Source organism: Delphinus delphis, chromosome X (genome assembly GCF_949987515.2).
Source record: "Delphinus delphis chromosome X, mDelDel1.2, whole genome shotgun sequence".
Classification (NCBI taxonomy): Eukaryota; Metazoa; Chordata; class Mammalia; order Artiodactyla; family Delphinidae; genus Delphinus; species Delphinus delphis.
Genome location: NC_082704.1, coordinates 36132290 through 36150764, shown reverse-complemented (window position 1 = coordinate 36150764; position 18475 = coordinate 36132290).

Sequence of the window (18475 nt, the reverse complement as noted above, 5' to 3'; positions counted from 1 at the left end):
TAATTGCCCATTGTAGGGAACAAAGAAAGCCAATGTTTCTTCTGTATAGATTGCTTCTCATCCACCTCTCCATACCCCCCATTTCCCACAAGCTCGTGCCCTGTGTCTGCCTCTCTTTCATCATTCCGTGAGAGGCTTACGTGAAACCTTCCGTTCTTATGTGAGTTTTATAAAGATGTACACTGTGCTTAACCCCCACCCATCCTTGGTGTCCCCGAGTGCGATAAAGGACCCCCCGAGTGGCGCTTCCTCCCGGCAAGGATTAGGGGAGCTCCTTCTGCAAAAGCCAGCCCCCCTCTTCCTTGCCTCTCCTCCCACAGGACCAAGTTGTTTAATGGGCCAGAGATGCAGCCAGTGGGGGACCGTTGCCCCCCGCAACCACCGCGACCCTGCCTGCTGACGTGGTCTGCCTCTTCTCCCAACATCTTGATCCTGCCCCTTCACCACTCAGGCCCCGCCTGTGTCATTCATTCCACCGCCATCCTTCACCTCTCCCTCGGCTTCACGGAGAGAACATATTTTCTAATGTCTGTATATAGTATATATACTACATAAAATATATAAATTCTATATTATACTAATTTATGTCTTGTTTTTCAAACAAGAATGATTAAATCTATTCATCTTACTATCCCAATAAGCCTTTGCAATGCCTCTGTGTGGGTGTCCTTGTGTCCTTGAATTGTTGGTTGCTGGGTGCTCCCCCAGGCCTCTGCGCCCATCTACCTGGGCCCTGGTGGTTGAGGAGAGATGAGGATCCTGCTCCTCCCGCCTCCCCTTTGCCCGTCTTAGAAGTCTCCTGTTGGTCACGGGAGTTGGATACTGTCTACTCCTTTCCCTTGACCTTGGGTCCTTTGGCTCACCTGGCCACCATGGCTGTGACCTCAGAGCTGATGGGTGGGCTGGGCACATAAAAACAATGTGCTCCTCAGCACCGGACAGCCTGGGAATTGGGAGATAGGGATTCAGGTCAGCTCTCAAATTGCTTTGGGAAATGGGGCCTCTCCCTCTGAAACGTTCCCAGTCACCTCAGAACGTAGCTTGACTGCCTTGTAGCTCAGGCTAGCCAATCCCTTGCAATGGCCTCTGGCGATTTCTTGGGAGAGGGTATTTCCATACAATAGAAGCAGCAGGACCCTAAGCAGAGCTGACTTCTCTGGCTTTTCAGAGAGTTACCTAATGGTGGGTGATGATTCTATTTCTCCTGTTCTAGGCCCTTCTGGTAATCACAGGTCCCCTCTAGCCTATGAGATGCCTTTGTGCCAACTAGAAAAAGATTCTCCCTGCAGGACCTACCCACCGTGATGAATTAGAAAACAACAGCAACAAAAAAAAAACCAGTCCTCTGGGTGATGCTAGACCTGTGAGCACAGGTCTTGGTAATTTCAGCCCCACTTACTTTGATGGCCGGTTGTACAAACTATACAACCATTTACAGTAGCCCTGATGAGTAACTTCCTTCCACAGCTTGGGCACAGATGCTTTTTCTCATGTTTGCAAAAGTCGTGGCTAAAGTGGTTTGGGAGAGGGCAGACAGCAGAAGCAAGAAGAGCTAAAATTCTGCAGCCTGTGGAAGGAAAACCACATTCATAGAAAGACAGACAAAGTGAAAAGGCAGAGGACTTTGTACCAGATGAAGGAACAAGATAAAACCCCAGAAAAACAATTAAATGGGGCTTCCCTGGTGGCACAGTGGTTAAGAATCTGCCTACCAGTGCAGGGGACATGGGTTCGATCCCTGGTCCGGGAAGATCCCACATGCCAAGGAGCAACTAAGACCATGTGCCACAACTACTGAGCCTGCGCTCTAGAGCCCACAAGCCACAACTACTGAAGCCCACGCTCCTAAAGCCCATGCTCCGCAACAAGAGAAGCCACCTCAATGAGAAAGCCATGCACCACAATGAAGAGTAGCCCCCACTCACCGCAACTAGAGAAAGCCCGCATGCAGCAACGAAGACCCAATGCAGCCAAAAATAAATAAAATAAAATACATACATTTATGTTAAAAAAAAAAACTTAAAAACAACTAAATGAAGTGGAGATAGGCAGCCTTCCAGAAAAAGAATTCAGAATAATGATAGTGAAGATGATACAGGACCTCGGAAAAAGAATGGAGGCAAAGATCGAGAAGATGCAAGAAATGTTTAACATTGTTTAACAAAGACCTAGAATAATTAAAAAACAAACACCTAGAAGAAGTAAAGAGCAAACAAACATAAACAATACAATAACTGAAATGAAAAATACACTAGAAGGAATCAATAGCAGAATAACTGAGGCAGAAGAACGGATAAGTGACCTGGAAGACAGAATGCTGGAATTCACTGCTGCAGAACTGAGTAAAGAGAAAAGAATGAAAAGATATGAAGACAGCCTAAGATACCTCTGGGACAACATTAAGCACAACAACATTCACATTATAGGGGTCCCAGAAGGAGGAGAGAGAGAAAGGACCAGAGAAAATATTTGAAGAGATTATTGTCGAAAACTTCACTAACATGGGAAAGGAAATAGCCACCCAAGTCCAGGAAGGGCAGAGTCCCAGGCAGGATAAACCCAAGGAGAAACACGCCAAGACACGTAGTAATCAAATTGACAAAAATTAAAGACAAAGAAAAATTGTTGAAAGCAACAAGGGAAAAATGACTAAGATACAAGGAAACTCCCATAAGATTAAGAGCTGATTTCTCAGCAGAAACTCACCAAGACAGAAGGGAGCGACATGATATATTTAAAGTGATGAAAGGGAAGGACCTACAACCAAGATTAGTCTACCCAGCAAGGATCTCATTCAGATTCGACGGAGAAATCAAAAGCTTTACAGACAAGCAAAAGCTAAGAGAATTCAGCACCGCCAAACCAGCTCTACAACAAATGCTAAAGGAACTTCTCTAAGTGGGAAACACAAAAGAAGAAAAGGACCTACAAAAGCAAACCCATAACAATGAAGAAAATGGTAACAGGGACATACATATTGATAATTACCTTAAATGTGAATGGATTAAATGCTCCAACCAAAAGACACAGGCTCGCTGAATGGATACCAAAACAAGACCCATATATATGCTGTCTACAAGAGACCCACTTCAGACCTAGGGACACATACAGACTGAAAGTGAGGGGATGGAAAAAAGATATGCCATGCAAATGGAAATCAAAAGAAAGCTGGAGTAGCAATCCTCATATCAGATAAAATAGACTTTAAAATAAAGAATGTTACAAGAGACAAGGAAGGACACTACATAATGATGAAGGGATCAATCCAAGAAGAAGATATAACAATTATGAATATATATGCACCCAACATAGGAGCACCTCAATACATAAGGCGACAGTTAACAGCTATAAAAGAGGAATCGACAGTAAGACAATAATAGTGGGGGACTTTAACACCTCACTTACACCAATGGACAGTTCATCCAGAAAGAAAATTAATAAGGAAACACAAGCTTTAAATGACACAATAGAACAGATAGATTTAATTGATATTTATAGGACATTCCATCTAAAAACAGCAGATTGCACTTTCTTCTCAAGCGCACGCAGAACATTCTCCAGGATAGATCACACCTTGGGTCCCAAATCAAGCCTCAGTAAATTTAAGAAAACTGAAATCATATCAAGCATCTTTTCCGACCACAACGCTATGAGATTAGAAATCAATTACAGGGGAAAAAAAAACACACAAAAAAAAAAAACATACGGAGGCTAAAAAATACGTTACTAAATAACCAAGAGATCACTGAAGAAATCAAAGAGGAAATCAAAAAATACCTAGAGACAAAGGACAGTGAAAACATGAAGATCCAAAACCTATGGGATGCAGCAAAAGCAGTTCTAAGAGGGAAGTTTATAGCAATAAAAGCCTACCTCAAGAAATAAGAAATATCTCAAATAAACAATCTAACCTTACACCTAAAGGAACTAGAGAACAAAGAGCAAACAAAACCTAAAGTTAGTAGAAGGAAAGAAATCATAAAGATCAGAGTAAAAATAAATGAAATAGGAGCAAAGAAAACAATAGCAAAGGTCAATAAAAATAACAGATGGTTCTTTGAGAAGATAAACAAAATTGATAAACATTTAGCCAGATTCATCAAGAAAAAGGGAGAGGACTCAAATCAGTAAAATTAGAAATGAAAAAAGAGAAGTTACAACAGACACCGCAGAAATACAAAACATCCTAAGAGACTACTACAAGCAACTCTGCCAATAAAATGGACAACCTGGAAGAAATAGACAAAGTCTTAGAAAGGTATAACCTTCCAAGACTGAACGAGGAAGAAATAGAAAATATGAACAGACCAATCACAAGTAATGAAATTGAAACTGTGATTAAAAATCTTCCAACAAACAAAAGCCCAGGACCACATGTCTTCACGGGTGAATTCTATCAAACATTTAGAGAAGAGCTAACACCCATCCTTCTCAAACTCTTCCAAACGAACTCTGCAAACGAATCAATGGACAAAGGATTAATCTCCAAAATCTATAAACAGCTCATACAGCTCAATATTAAAAAAACAAACAACCCATTCAATAAATGGGCAGAAGACCTAAATAGACATTTCTCCAAAGAAGACATACAGATGGCTAACAAACACATGAAAAGATGCTCAACATCACTATTATTAGAGAAATGCAAATCAAAACTACAATGAGGTATCACCTCACACCAGTTAGAATGGGCATTGTCAGAAAATCTGCAAACAACTAGTGCTGGAGAGGGTGTGGAGAAAAAGGAACCCTCTTGCACTGTTGGTGGGAATGTAAATTGATACAGCCACTATGGAGAACAGTATGGAGGTTCCTTAAAATCTAAAAATAGAATTACCATATGACCCAGCAATCCCACTACTGGACATATACCCTGAGAAAATCATAATTCAAAAAGAGGCATGTACCACAATGTTCATTGCAGCTCTATTTACAATAGCCAGGACATGGAAGCAACCTAAGTGTCTGTCAATAGACAAATGGGTAAAGAAGATGTGGTACATATATACAATGCAATATTACTCAGCCATAAAAAGGAACGAAATTGGGTCATTTGTAGAGACGTGGATGGATCTAGAGACTGTCATACAGAGTGAAGTAAGTCAAAGAGAAAAACAAATATCGTATATTAATGCATATATGTGGAATCTCTAAAAATGGTACAGATGAACCGGTTTGTAGGGCAGAAATAGAGACACAGATGTAGAGAACAAACATATGGACACCAAGGGGGGAAGGGGGGTGGTGGTGGTGGGATGAATTGGGAGATTGGGATTGACATATGTACACTAATATGTATAAAATAGATAACTAATAAGAACCTGGTATATAAAAAAATGAATAAAATAAAATTCAAAAATTCAAAAAATTAAAAATAAATGAATGAATAAATAAATAAAATTTAAAAATAAAAATATATATATATAGTGGTTTGGAAGCCAAGCATGGAGGAGGAGCCAGAGACAACACAGTCAGACTGGGAGCTGCCCATCAGGGATGTGCCTGCCAGGGATACTGTCCCACAACATCACGTTGGGACTCAGGAAATTGGTGCCAGTATAAAGTGAGGCCTGCCACCACTCAAGACGACCTGACTGGACAGTCCAGAAACTTGGGCTCCTGAACTACACTGGTAATTCCTTAAAGTCAGAAAGCATTCTTATTCGGTTCTATACTCTGGGTACCCACCCACCCGGTACCCACCCGGCACATAGTAGTTCTTCAATAAGTATTTGTTGAATGCATGAGTGTTGAATGAGATGACTGCCGTGAGTGAGTCCCCCCAGACATCTGTACCTCGTGAAAAGGGTCCTCTCTCCTCTGGGAATGACTAATCCAGGTCAGTGCAGTTTGACGAGGCCAGGCAGCCTGGCATCCTCCTATCAAAGATGAGGAGACAGGTCCATCACCCAGCGTCCCACGCACTCAGCTGAGTTTCACCAACTACTTTCCAAAAGCTTTGCCAACTCCCCAAGCTCCTTTTCTGTGGTCCCAGGGCCTTTCTCTGCAGAGCTGGGAGCCCTGAGTGGGGGCTGGCAGGGACATCTTCCCCCCAGTATCTTGCTCACCAGCTCTGGCCTGAGCTGGAGCCTGAAGCTGAAGCTCTCCAGCCATCCCATACCTGACACAAATCCCCAGAGCCTGACTCCTGCCTTTCCAACTTCAGTTCATTCAAGGAAAATGGGTTCATGCTATTGGTGTGGGCCCAGGATGCCTGTGGTGCTGGGACAGTCACATTTTTTCCAAGCTGTTGTCAAGGCACTGCGGATAATAGGCAATTTCATCAACAATGATTTGAAAGGACCTGCCTCAGCCAGAGCTTTACTGCCCAAGGGGCGGGGAAGGATCAGCTGCCCGCACTGGGAAGAAGCATGAATTTAGCATAATGTCTTAGGATCAAATTCCTCCAAACAGCCACTAGGATGGCAGTAATAACTGCACCCCATGCCCCATCCTGTAGGCTGGAAGCCAGAGTGTGGGTGTGTCTGGAGCAAGGAGGAGGTCTTCCATGGAGTGGGAGGAAATGGCCTCTGAGGGTTCAATCTCGGGCCGGGGCAAAATGTCCTGGATTCCAGATTCCAGGCGGGTCTCTTGGTTTCAATGCCCTGACCTCCTGGAAGCCACCATTAGGTGGAAATTATGGAGGCCTGCCTTCTCACAAGTACAGAACTGCTTGTTTCACTTTGGGTTTCTAGCAACTGCTTCCCACTCATGACCACGTGCCCACGCATCAAGTGCTGCCCACGCTCCCAGCATCACAGGGACATCCTCTGACACCCTCGCTGACGTTTCCAGCTGCAGGTTCTAGACCTACCACTTAGCAATGTGCTCAGTTTGAGCTTCCCTGCCCTCCTGTCTGTGATGTCTGTCCTTCTGCATGTTGACTCCTCATTCCTATGTTCACTGCTTCGGCTGAAAGGGATACATGGCTGTAGTAGGTCGGGAGCCTTGCACAACACAGAAAACTTGACTGCTGCCCTTAAATGTGCACAAACAACTGTGTACAAGCATTTACCCTATGCCAGGCACTGTGTTAAGTACTTTACATGCAAAATCTCACTTTTTAAAAATTTATTTATTTTTATTTTTGGCTGTGTTGGGTCTTTATTGCTGCATGTGGGTTTTCTTTAGTCGCAGTGAGCGGGGGATACTCTTCATTGCGGTGCGCGGGCTTTTCACTGGTGGCTTCTCTTGTTATAGAGCATGGGCTCTAGGCACGTGGGCTTCAGTAGTTGTGGCATGCGGGCTCAGTAGTTGTGGCGCACTGGCTTAGTTGCTCCGCAGCATGTGGGATCTTCCCGGACCAGGGCTCGAACCCGTGTCCCCTGCGTTGGCAGGTGGATTCTTAACCATTGTGCCACCAGGGAAGCCCCACAATCTCATTATTTTTAAGTTTTATTTCTTCTTTTTTTTTTTTTTTTTTTTTGGCCATGCCGACAGGCTTGCAGGATCTTAGTTCCCCGACCAGGGATTTAACCTGTGCCCTCGGCAGTAAAAAGAGTCCTAACCACTGGATTGCCAGGGAATTCCCCACGATCTTATTTAATCGCCTTAACAATCCTTTGAGAGAGATACTATGAGCATATCCACTTTTCTTAGGAGAAAGCTGAAGCCTAGAGAGGCTAAATCCCTATCCTGAGGTCACACAGCTGGTAAGCGGTAAGCCAGTTGGTTTCCAAGCCCAGCCCAAGATTTCACCTGCTACCCTGCAGTACTCAGCCCAGTGCCGCCTCTGAAGCCCTTCCCCTGAAAACAGAGGCATGGATGCAGCCACATTCATCAGAGGATAACCTGTAACAGTTGTTCAGGGTACAGGCAGCCTGTGGGTAACCAGACATTGGTAACATTGGGGTGTAAGGTGTGGGATACAGCAAGCCCACCTGACTCTCTTCGCCAGGCGGCCCTAGTGCCACATGCCTCTCGGAACCAGGAGGTGGAGTGGTATCTGTGCATGAAAATTTGTGGGTAGAGCAGCTGTGTCCAAAAAGGCACCATCAAAATGAGGGGACCCCCCTGTGTTCCTCAAATTGGGGTCTGAGCTCCCAAGGCTGTGACCCATACTCCTTATGCATTTGCATTTTTCTCAAAGATTTTGGAGGCAAATATCACACAAATGATATCTTCAATGTTTTTATGTAAAAATATGGATCGGAATGCAGAAGTTGCACACCCTGTAAAGAAAACATCATTTCAAAGACACTTGAGACTTGTGCCTGATACTTCTGGTTTCATTCCCATGTCCACCTTCCCAGCGTCCAGGTTCACTCTCCTCTACCCCAGAGATGCTTTGGTGGAAATGCTGGACACACTCAGGGTCCATCAGATGAACTAACTAGTGGTGTGGGCCCCAAGGGGAGGACATCTAGGACTGGCCTATTTCCATGGATCTGGGCATAGGTAGGGGTCAGGCACTTCTCTGGGGATGAGAGACCTGGCATAACAGGATGCCAGGAAGGAGATGGGGCAGCGTTATCAAAGCCTCCTTCTCAGTCCCAGTGTTGCCTCTTATACACTTTAGCACAGGGTCAGCTCCAGGCACAGACTGAGGGGAGCCAGATTCTGTGCCAGCCGAGATTTCCGCAACTGTAATGAGCAAGCAAAGCAGGGAGGCCATGTGGGCTAAAGTGAGCCATTCCCCCTAGAATCAGGGCTTGGTTCATATCTTCAGCCCAGCCGCTGACTTGCCATATGATGGGATACAAGTCATTTCACCTGCTTGGGTCTCTTCTCTAAAATGAAGATGACTGAGTCTTCAGCCTCTCTCTGAGGCTCGGAGGATTAATGATGTGGTGCTGAATAAAACCGCTATAAAAATCCCAAATCCTAGCCATATGAGCTTAACAAGTACAAATTGAACCGCCCCGTTTGCAGCTGGTCCACAGAAACTAATTAAGCTTGCACCAAGAGCCTAGCACTAGAAAACTGGGTGTCTGTTTCCTTCAAATATCCATTATTTTCCGTCAAAACCACCTTCCCCTAAAAAAGGCATATTTGAGGCCTGCCTCCTCCCTCTTGGGCCTTTCTTTTGAAATTGGGAAGCCCACCTGCTGCCTCAGTAAAGACCCACGTCCTGGGGTGGACACAGTCAGGCAGACCCAAGACTCTGCTTGGCCTTTGGCCAATACCCCAGCTTGTTTCTCTGACACCCTCCTCTCCTCTCTTCATTCTCATCCTCTTCGCTAGAAGCAGCTATAATTCAAGGAGGCTTGAACTTCTCGGTTTTCTTCATCATTTAGGCTTAGGTCACAGGAAACGGCTTTCAACTCCAAACTCTCAGCCAGCTTCCCGGTGACAGCTTCGAGTTCTAGCTACCGTGCCCAGTGTTTAGTTCCCGTGCATCCCACTCCCACCCTAGCGGTTTGCCAACCTATGGCAGCATGCCAAGGGCAGCCGGAGAAACGATTTTTGAAGACCCATGGTGGGGGGCAGGGGTAGTTCAGTTCTCAGATCATGGCAAGATGGCTTAGAAGGCAAAGCTGGCTTCGATTCCCACCTCCTGGTTCCTTCCCTACCCCCTGTTCTCTCCAGGATGTCCTGGGCCCTCAAGCATTCTTCTGGCTTCTCAATGCCCTACATGGTAATAACCCTCTAGGCCTGTTCTCCCTTCAAAATGACCTCTTCCTCTCCCCAAGTAAAAACTGGTCTTATGGGCATATGTTTGGTTTTGAGCCATCTGATTAACACACAGAGCAATAATGCTGTGCCTCAGGGCTTCCTACAAAGTGAGATTTAGTCATATCCAATGCAGGACACAATGAATCTGATATTTTAATTGGTATGCATGCCTGTGACCTTGGTAACGGGGCTGCTGGAAATCCCTTCTCTCAGTGATGGGATTATGCCAGTGGGGAGGGTCTGAGCCACCAAGGTAAACAGTGTTCTCTTCGCCTTCTCTAGAACCCTAATCACTCAATCCCTCAGCCTGCCCACTTGTAAACTCAGAAGCCCACCTGTCTCTCCCTACCTCATATAAAAAATATTATTTTTTTGGCCAAGCCACAAAGCATACAGGATCTCAGTTCCCCAACCAGGGATCAAACCCGTGCCCCCTGCAGTGGAAGTGCGGAGTCCTAATCACTGGTCTGCCAGGGAATTCCCCTCATTTAAATTGGAAGATAAATCTGCAGTATGGGCAGGCTGTTTTGCAGTTTCTTGGAGGTAACTACCATTCCTGCTTCCTAGTACAGTTTATAGGAAAAAAGGGGAAAAAATGCTATATGGCAGTGGCATGACCCTTGGCCCCCAAGGACAGGGGAATTGCTAGGAAAGAGAGGCAAAGACAAGCATTCCTGCCCCTTTTCTAACCTGGTACAGCAGGCATGTATGCCTCCAGGGACCTGGAAAAATTCAAAGAGCCAAGTCGAAAACAGACAGATGTTCCTCCTGCTGAACAATGGAAGAGGCTTTGATCTGACTTGCAGTTTCTGCAGCCCTGAGCCCACGCTAGCTTGGCTCTGTTAACAGAGCTGCATTAGGTGCCAGGAGATTTTGGTTCTACTTGCAGCTCTTCCAAGAACTAGCTGTGTGACCTTGGGCATTCACTTCCCTTCTCTGAGTATCAGTGTCTTGCCATATAAAAGGAGTGGGTTGAACTAGAGGGCCTTTTAGCTTTAAAAAAAGCACATTTTCTCGACATTAAACATTTTTTGGACAAAGGCAAGTGCTTCTAGCATCACCCAAACACTCCTCAGATCAGTAATTAAACTGGGAGAACTCCCCAACTCATAAAAGTTAAGCACCAGAACAGACCACAGAGCCTGCTTGGCCCTGCTGCTTTCATCTAATTCCCTTCTGTCAAGGGGGGCTGAAATCTCCCATCTCTTTTAAATCCCCAGACGATTCTAACTCACTGGGATACTGAACTTGTACAATAAAGCCTATATTCACAGGAAACCAACTCACAGGCACCCTAGGAGAGTGAAATGCATCTAAAGGGTCCAGGCAAATCCTAAGGTAAAACAGCGAACTTTGTTTTATGAGATAAATCTTCTGGAACAGGCAGGGCTGCTTTTAAGATAGACTTTTGTTGGGAATTCCCTGGTGGTCCAGTGGTTAGGACTCTGCATTCTCACTGCCAAGGGCCTTGGTCAGGGAACTAAAAATCCCACAAGCCATGCCACACAGCACACACACAAAAAAGATACTCGTTTGTTAATAAAACCATGATTTACATGTATGCCCTTCGCTCTTTCAAAGGACTCCTAAAGTGAATCCTTTTGAAAAGCCATTAATACTCACCTCCTAATATATCTTCGGTGTAAATCCAGTTTTTCAGTTCAAATCCTTAAGCGTTTAAAATACATCCAAGGGGACTTCCCTGGTGGCACAGTGGCTAAGACTCCGAGCTCCCAATTCAGGGGGCCAGGGTTCAATCCCTGGTCAGGGAACTAGATCCCACATGCATGCCGCAACTAAGAGTTTGCATGCCACAACTAAGGAGCCCACATGCCGCAACTAAGACCCAGCACAACCATAAATAAATAAATAAATAATTTTTAAAAATAAAATAAAAAGCATCCAGGGACTTCCCTGTTAAAAAATAATAATAAAATAAATAAAATAGAAAGCATCCAGGGACTTCCCTGGCAGTCCAGTGGTTAAGACTTCACCTTCCAATGCAAGGGGTGTGGGTTCGATCCCTGGTCAGGGAGCTAAGATCCCACATGCTTTGTGGCCAAAAAAACAAAACATAAAACAGAAGCAATATTGTAATGAATTCAATAAAGCCTTTAAAAATGGTCCACATCAAAAAAAACCTTTTAAAAAACTCCCACAAGTGAAAATAAATAAATAAAAATAAATAAAATGCATCTACTCTGAGGGTCTGTGCAAGAGGCTGTGGGAAATGCAGGGTCTCTGGCCTCAAAGAGCTTGCATGCTTGCTGAAGACACAGAGAACATAAGTTTGGGAGTCCAGGTCCTAATGCAAGGGCTGACTCCTGAGAGCTGGTGCTCTCAGCATGGGCTGCAGCACACTGGGCTGTCTCTACAGATGTGATGTGCTTTCTGGTGGCCTGAAAGCCCTCTGATGTGCTTACAAAAGAGAGACGCCCACCTGCCATTAATTTGGCATTGAATTAGGCTGAAAATTCGAAGCTGAGGATATGAATAATGACAGGCCACACTGGCCTCCAGAGGGAAAAATCTGAACATAGGCAGTAGACAGAAAAGAGAAAATGTCTTGAAAGAAATGCTAATACCCAGAAGGAGCAGGAAAGTTTGCTTGAAGATGACAAGGAGGTCCAGCTAGTCAAAGGTGACGCTAGAAGGAGCCTTGCGTGAACTTCCCTGGCGGTCCGGTGGTCAAGACTCTCCGCTTCCCCTGCAGGGGGCGAGGGTTCAGTCCCTGGTCGGGGAAGATCCCAGAAGCCCGCGCGGTGCAGCCAAAAAAAAAAAGTCCTGCGCACTGGGATTGAAGTGGCAGACCCAGGAAAGATTCTGCTGCAACTCCTTCCTTCTAGTCCTACAGGGGGAATTCTTTCTCTCTGCCTGCTGTTAAAGGAGTCATTTATGAGTCTGTAAAGCTTCTCAAGGAAAAGGTCGTGTTTTATTCATTCCTGTAATCCAAAGGCTGAGCACTGTTATTTTGCCCATAGTTGCTGCCGAAGAAATACCTACAGAAGAAGTGACTGATTGAATAAATGGATGAATTTAGACCCTCCTATAATGCCTAGAATTTCAAAAGGAAGCAAAGCCATGCCTACCCTATGTGGGGAGGGGAAGGGAGGGGGCCCTTCCAAGGAGGTGGGTGTTTACAAAATTCTCCCAGGGGTCTGAGCTTTGGAGTTAGTTGGAAATGTGAAATATGGACAAGAGGGCATTCCTCAGCCTTTTCTAGAACAAAATAGTCTGCTCCTGCTCCTCCCTTCCTCTCCAATTTGGGGATCAGGATTCCAGCCCTTTACCTTCAGCACCCGGAAACCGGTATTCAAAGCTCTCCACAGGCCTTCCCTGGTGGCGCAGTGGTTGAGAGTCCGCCTGCCGATGCAGGGGACACGGGTTCGTGCCCCGATCCGGGAGGATCCCGCATGCCGCGGAGCGGCTGGGCCCGTGAGCCACGGCTGCTGGGCCTGCGCATCCGGAGCCTGTGCTCCGCAACGGGAGAGGCCACAGCAGTGAGAGGCCCGCGTACAGAAAAAAATAAAAAAAAGCTCTCCACAGTCTGGTTTTGTATAGGTCAGGGTCAACCAGAGAAAAAGACCCAGTAGGAAGTGTATATTAAGGGATTTCTTGTAAGGAATTGGCTTATACCTTTGTGGGGCTGGCTCAGCAAGTCTGAAATCTGTGGGCAGGCCATCAGGAAGGGCAGGCTGCAATTCCTTTTTCCTCAGAAAAACTGCAGTTCTGCTCTTAAGACCTTTCAACTGATTGAATCAGACCCACCCAAATTGTCTAGGAAAATCTCCTCTACTTAAAGACAAGCATTAGGAATATTAATCACATCTACAAAATACCGGGACTTCCCCGGTGGTCCAGTGGTTAGAAATCCACCTTCCAACGCAGGTTCGATCCCTGGTCGGGGAACTAAGATCCCACATGCCTCGGGGCAAATATAAGCCCACGCACCGCAACTACTGAGTGTGCTGTAGAGTCCGTGTGCCTCAACTAGAGAAGCCTCATACCTTCACAGCAACCCCCAGATTAGTGTTTGATTCAGGAACTGGGACCACAGCCTAGACAAGTTGATACATAAAAGGCTTCTAGTTGCCTTTCTTGCCTCAGCTCCCAACACACCTTCCCTCACCTCACCTCACCCCACTTGTGCATTCGCCTTCCCCAGGGCCTTTGATAAACCTGAGTCAGGAAGGGGGCAGGGCACAACCTTTAAACGAACGACATAGCCGTTGAGGACACAACATAAACTGGTTAGAACCAACTACGCCGATGGTGGAAGATGCTATTTCCACTAGAAGCTGAGCCTCATTATATGCTCATTGTAATACGTCAGCATGCTAAATGACACACCCAGGAATTCCCTGGTGGTCCAGTGTTTAGGACTCCACGTTTCCATTGCAGGGGGCACGGTTCAATCCCTGGTTGGGGAAGTAAGATCCTGCATGATCCCTCATGCCGTGCAGCGAGGCCAAAAAAATAAAAAGACACACCCACGAGCGCCATGACCATAAAAGACCAAAAAGTGGGCGGTGACCCAATTCCTGGAAATCTCCACCCCTTCCCCAAAATAGTTGGAATAATCCTCCCACTCATTAGCCTGGAAGTTACCCAGCCCATAAAACTAACCACCCCGTATTTCAGGGCCCACACTCTGTCTGTCAAGTATGTTTCTTCCAAGGCTGCTCTCACTTTCTGAGACGGGCTGCATTCTGTCAACGTGTATCTCTCTAAATAAACCTGCTTTCACTTTACTATGGCTTGAATTCTTTCCTGCGCAAAGCCAAGAACCCGTACTTGGCAGCTCGTCCCAGGGATTCACCTGAGACCTGGGACATGACCATCCTTTTGCACCCCTTCTTTCTCTGCAACAACCCTCTTCTCAAGGTTGCAATCCTTGGTCTTAGGAGGCCCATTTCCTGCAAGACCCTTCGCACATCCTCTCAATTTGATTGCATTTCTCACGCCCCACCCCCCATACTTAACCTTATTTCTGTAACTATCTGTCTTGCCTGCTAGGGGGAAAGGATTGTGTACTGTTCATTCTCTGTATACCCACCCTCCAGAGGCCCTGGCATATAGAAGGATCTCAGCACATTTCTTTTTTTTAATAAATTTATTTAATTTAATTTATTTATTTTTGGCTGTGTTGGGTCTTCGTTGCTGCACGCAGGGTTTCTCTAGTTGCGGCGAGCGGGGGCTACTCTTCCTTGCGGTGCGCAGGCTTCTCATTGCGGTGGCCTCTCTCGTTGTGGAGCACGGGCTCTAGGCACGCGGGCTTCAGTAGTTGTGGCACGCAGGCTCTTGAGGGCAGGCTCAGCAGTTGTGGTTCACGGGCTCTAGAGCTCAGGCTCAGTAGTTGTGGCGCATGGGCTTAGTTGCTCTGCGGCATGTGGGATCTTCCGGACCAGGGCTCGAACACGTATCCCCTGCATTGGCAGGCGAGTTCTTAACCACTGCGCCACCAGGGAAGTCCCACAGCACATTTCTTTTGAATGATATCAAACTTACAGAACCCATCACCATTTACATATAACTCAGCATACTCTTTTCAAAACCTCACATCTTAGGATCCTTATGCCAGCTTCGCACACATTGTTCCTATTCTGATGGCCTAATTTGTCCACGTTCATCCATCCCTAAAGGTCTGAGGACATTTTTTTCCTAGATGACTTTAACTCAAGTCTCCTTTAAACTTTCTCCTCAGGACTACCTTACCTTAGATATGGACTAAGACACCTATCTCCCATGCCCTAACATTGCTTACCTTTCTAGATAGAGACAAAAGGAACAAAGACAACAGCATTTTTCCCACATACATTTATATTCTCGAATTCTCTGATTAGATTACTTAGTTTTTGCCCTAATGGGATTATTAGTTTTAATCTAATGAGCACAGGGCTCTTTGATCATTTATCTGGAGAGAAGGTCCCTTGTGTTCATAAAGTTCTCAAAGGGGTCCATGATTTCCAAAAGGTTGAGATTCACATCTCTCATCCCTCTTCTTAAACCCTACAGCTACTGGCCCAATTAAGGACATTACTAACTTACCCTCCCAACCTGATTTGCCTGCCTCCGATCTCTTCCCTATTATTAATTCACACAGTTAAATTTACCAAAAGCACAATTAGGATCATGTCATTCCCTTATTCCAGAGTAGTCAGTGGCTTCCCACCACGGGCAGAATAAAATCTCAACATGGTACCTGATACTCCAGCCAAAGCAGACTACTTCCCTTTCCTCAAAACCTCTACTTCTTCACCTTTGCTTCCTGCCAGGGGAGAACCACCTCCTGCCAATCATTGCCTGTTGTCAAAAAAAATTTAATCGAACTAAGAAAGAAATGGAAAATTTTATTCAAGCCAACCTGAGGATTATAATGTGGGAGACAATATTTCAGAAAGCTGTGAGGACTGTTCAGCCCGTTAAAGGTCAAAGCACAGTTATATATAAGTTTTTGAGACATAGGGTTATACATCAAATCATATATTGACAGTTTACATAATCCTGATCTGTGCATACAAAGTGAGTAGTGGGTCATGGTGAACCCTTACAAGACTGAGAAGGAAGGTTATTTCCTAGGGAGGTCTGGTTAGTGCAGATACACAATACACACTAAAAGGGAGGGAGGAGGCCCAAACGGGCAGAGAAACATTTAGTCTTGCCACAATATATGCATTTTATTTCATCACTGTCAAAACCCTGCCCATCCTTCAAGGCCTAGCTCATGTGCTTCCACTGCCAGAAATACCTCCAGGATATCTGGACAGGATGTCCCAGGCAGAGGTGATATTTTTTACTGCTGAGTCTGCATATGACTTTGTTTGGGTCGGATGTCTAGTTGTACCTCCAAAATCCCCTTTTCCTCTGCATCCTGAGTACAGGGCCACCTAACAAGACATTTCTTAGTCTTTCCTGCAGGTAGGTGTGACTTGCAACTAAGCTCTTGCCACGTGACTAAGCTCATTCCAAAGGGATGTGATGGAAAATGAAATGAGCAAATTCCACGTGACTTGTTTAAAAAGAAGTCCCTTGCCTCTTCTCTTTCCTCCTTCCCATGGGCTGGAACATGGATGTGCTCATGACCTAGCATGGAGCAGAATTGTCGCATTGGCCTGGGAGCATGTTATGCAAGAGAGAAATAATCTGTGTTATTTGAGCGACTGTGTTTTAGGGTCTGTGTTACAGCAGCTTACCCTTTACCCAAACACAGGGTTCTCTATGGTAGTGTATTAAATTGTGCCATGTCTTATAAATATTTGTATAAATGTCTCATCTCTACTAGGAAGCCATCTCCTAATTGGTCTCTCTGCTTCTTATCTTGCTGCCTACGCTCTATTCCTTTTAAGAGAGCAGTCAGATCATGTCATTCTTTGGTAAATACCCTTACTCAGTAATAGCAAAACTCCTTAAAATGACCTACAAGGTCCTACATGGTTGGCACCTTCCCACCAATTGCTCTTAGTTCACTGATCTTATTTTTTCTTACTGGTGTGCTCTACCCCTTCGGCCCCAACACTCACTCTGCACGAGACACATCAGCCTCCTTACTATTCCTCAAACAACTTAGATGCACTCCTGTCCTAGGGTTTTTGCTGTACCCTCTGCTTGTCCCAGATATCAACATGGCTCATTCCTTTAACTCCTTGAGGTCTTTGCTCAAATGTCACCTTCCCAGATAGGCCTTCTCTGACTACCCTATTTAAAATTAGACTTCTCCCCTTCACCACCATCATGGCACATTTTGCTACTTCCTTGCTTGATTTTTCTCCACATCGCTTATCACCACTTGATATATTATACAATTTCTTCATGTACATGTTTATTGTTTGAGAATGTAAACTCTATGAGAGCAGGGATTTCTGATTGTTTACTGCTGTATTCTCAGTGCCCAGAACATGGCCCGGTGCATTAGAAGTATTCAATAAATATTTCATTAAATATTGAAAGAACAAATTCCTTGGAGGCAAATACTTTATAGTCCCCTCAGTGCCTAGTGTACTGCCTTGTATGCAATGAAGCACTCAGTAAATCTTTGATGAATGAAATATGATGGAAGACTACTAATATTCTGCCTTGCAGTCTACTTCCTTCTTCAAGTATCCCTATACACCTAGGCCTATGTTACATTTCTGAACTCGTAAAATTATGACAAAAGGTCAGGAGAGGTCCTCTGCGGACACTGCTGAAAATGGCAGGAAGGGAAAGCTAGGATGCTGCTTTAAATATTTTCTGCCTTTGCCACTTGGACAAATTCCTTCCCATCTCTGGTCTCAGTTTCAACCATATGTAAAATGAAGCCAGTAGACTAGATGATTTTTTTTTTTTTTTTGCGGTACGCGGGCCTCTCACTGCTGTGGCCCCTCCCGTTGCGGAGCACAGGCTCCGGACGCGCATGCCCAGCGGCCATGGCTCACGGGCCTACCCGCTCCGCGGCATGGGGGGGGTCTTCCCGGACCGGGGCACGAACCCGTGTCCCCTGCATCGGCAGGCGGACCCCCAACCACTGCGCCACCAGGGAAGCCCAGACTAGATGATTTTTGAAGTCCCTTTTATTTTTACAGCTTGTAGTTATGAGCATTATGGCACTCATAACTAAAATTGTATGATTCTAAAATTGTATGATTTTTCTCTTACTTCTAACCCATGGTTGGAATATGCTTAATGAAAATGTGGTGAGAATAAAGGCCCTCTTTGGTCCAATTAGCAGTTATCATCATAAAAATAATAAAATAGTGGTGTAAAAGGACACATTAGTAACACGCAGAATATGATGCTGAGGACAACATGAGGCAGACAGGACCAAAAACCAGGTTTTCTGATTCCTCCGGGGTTCTTTATCTGAAGTCCCATAAGTATTCTA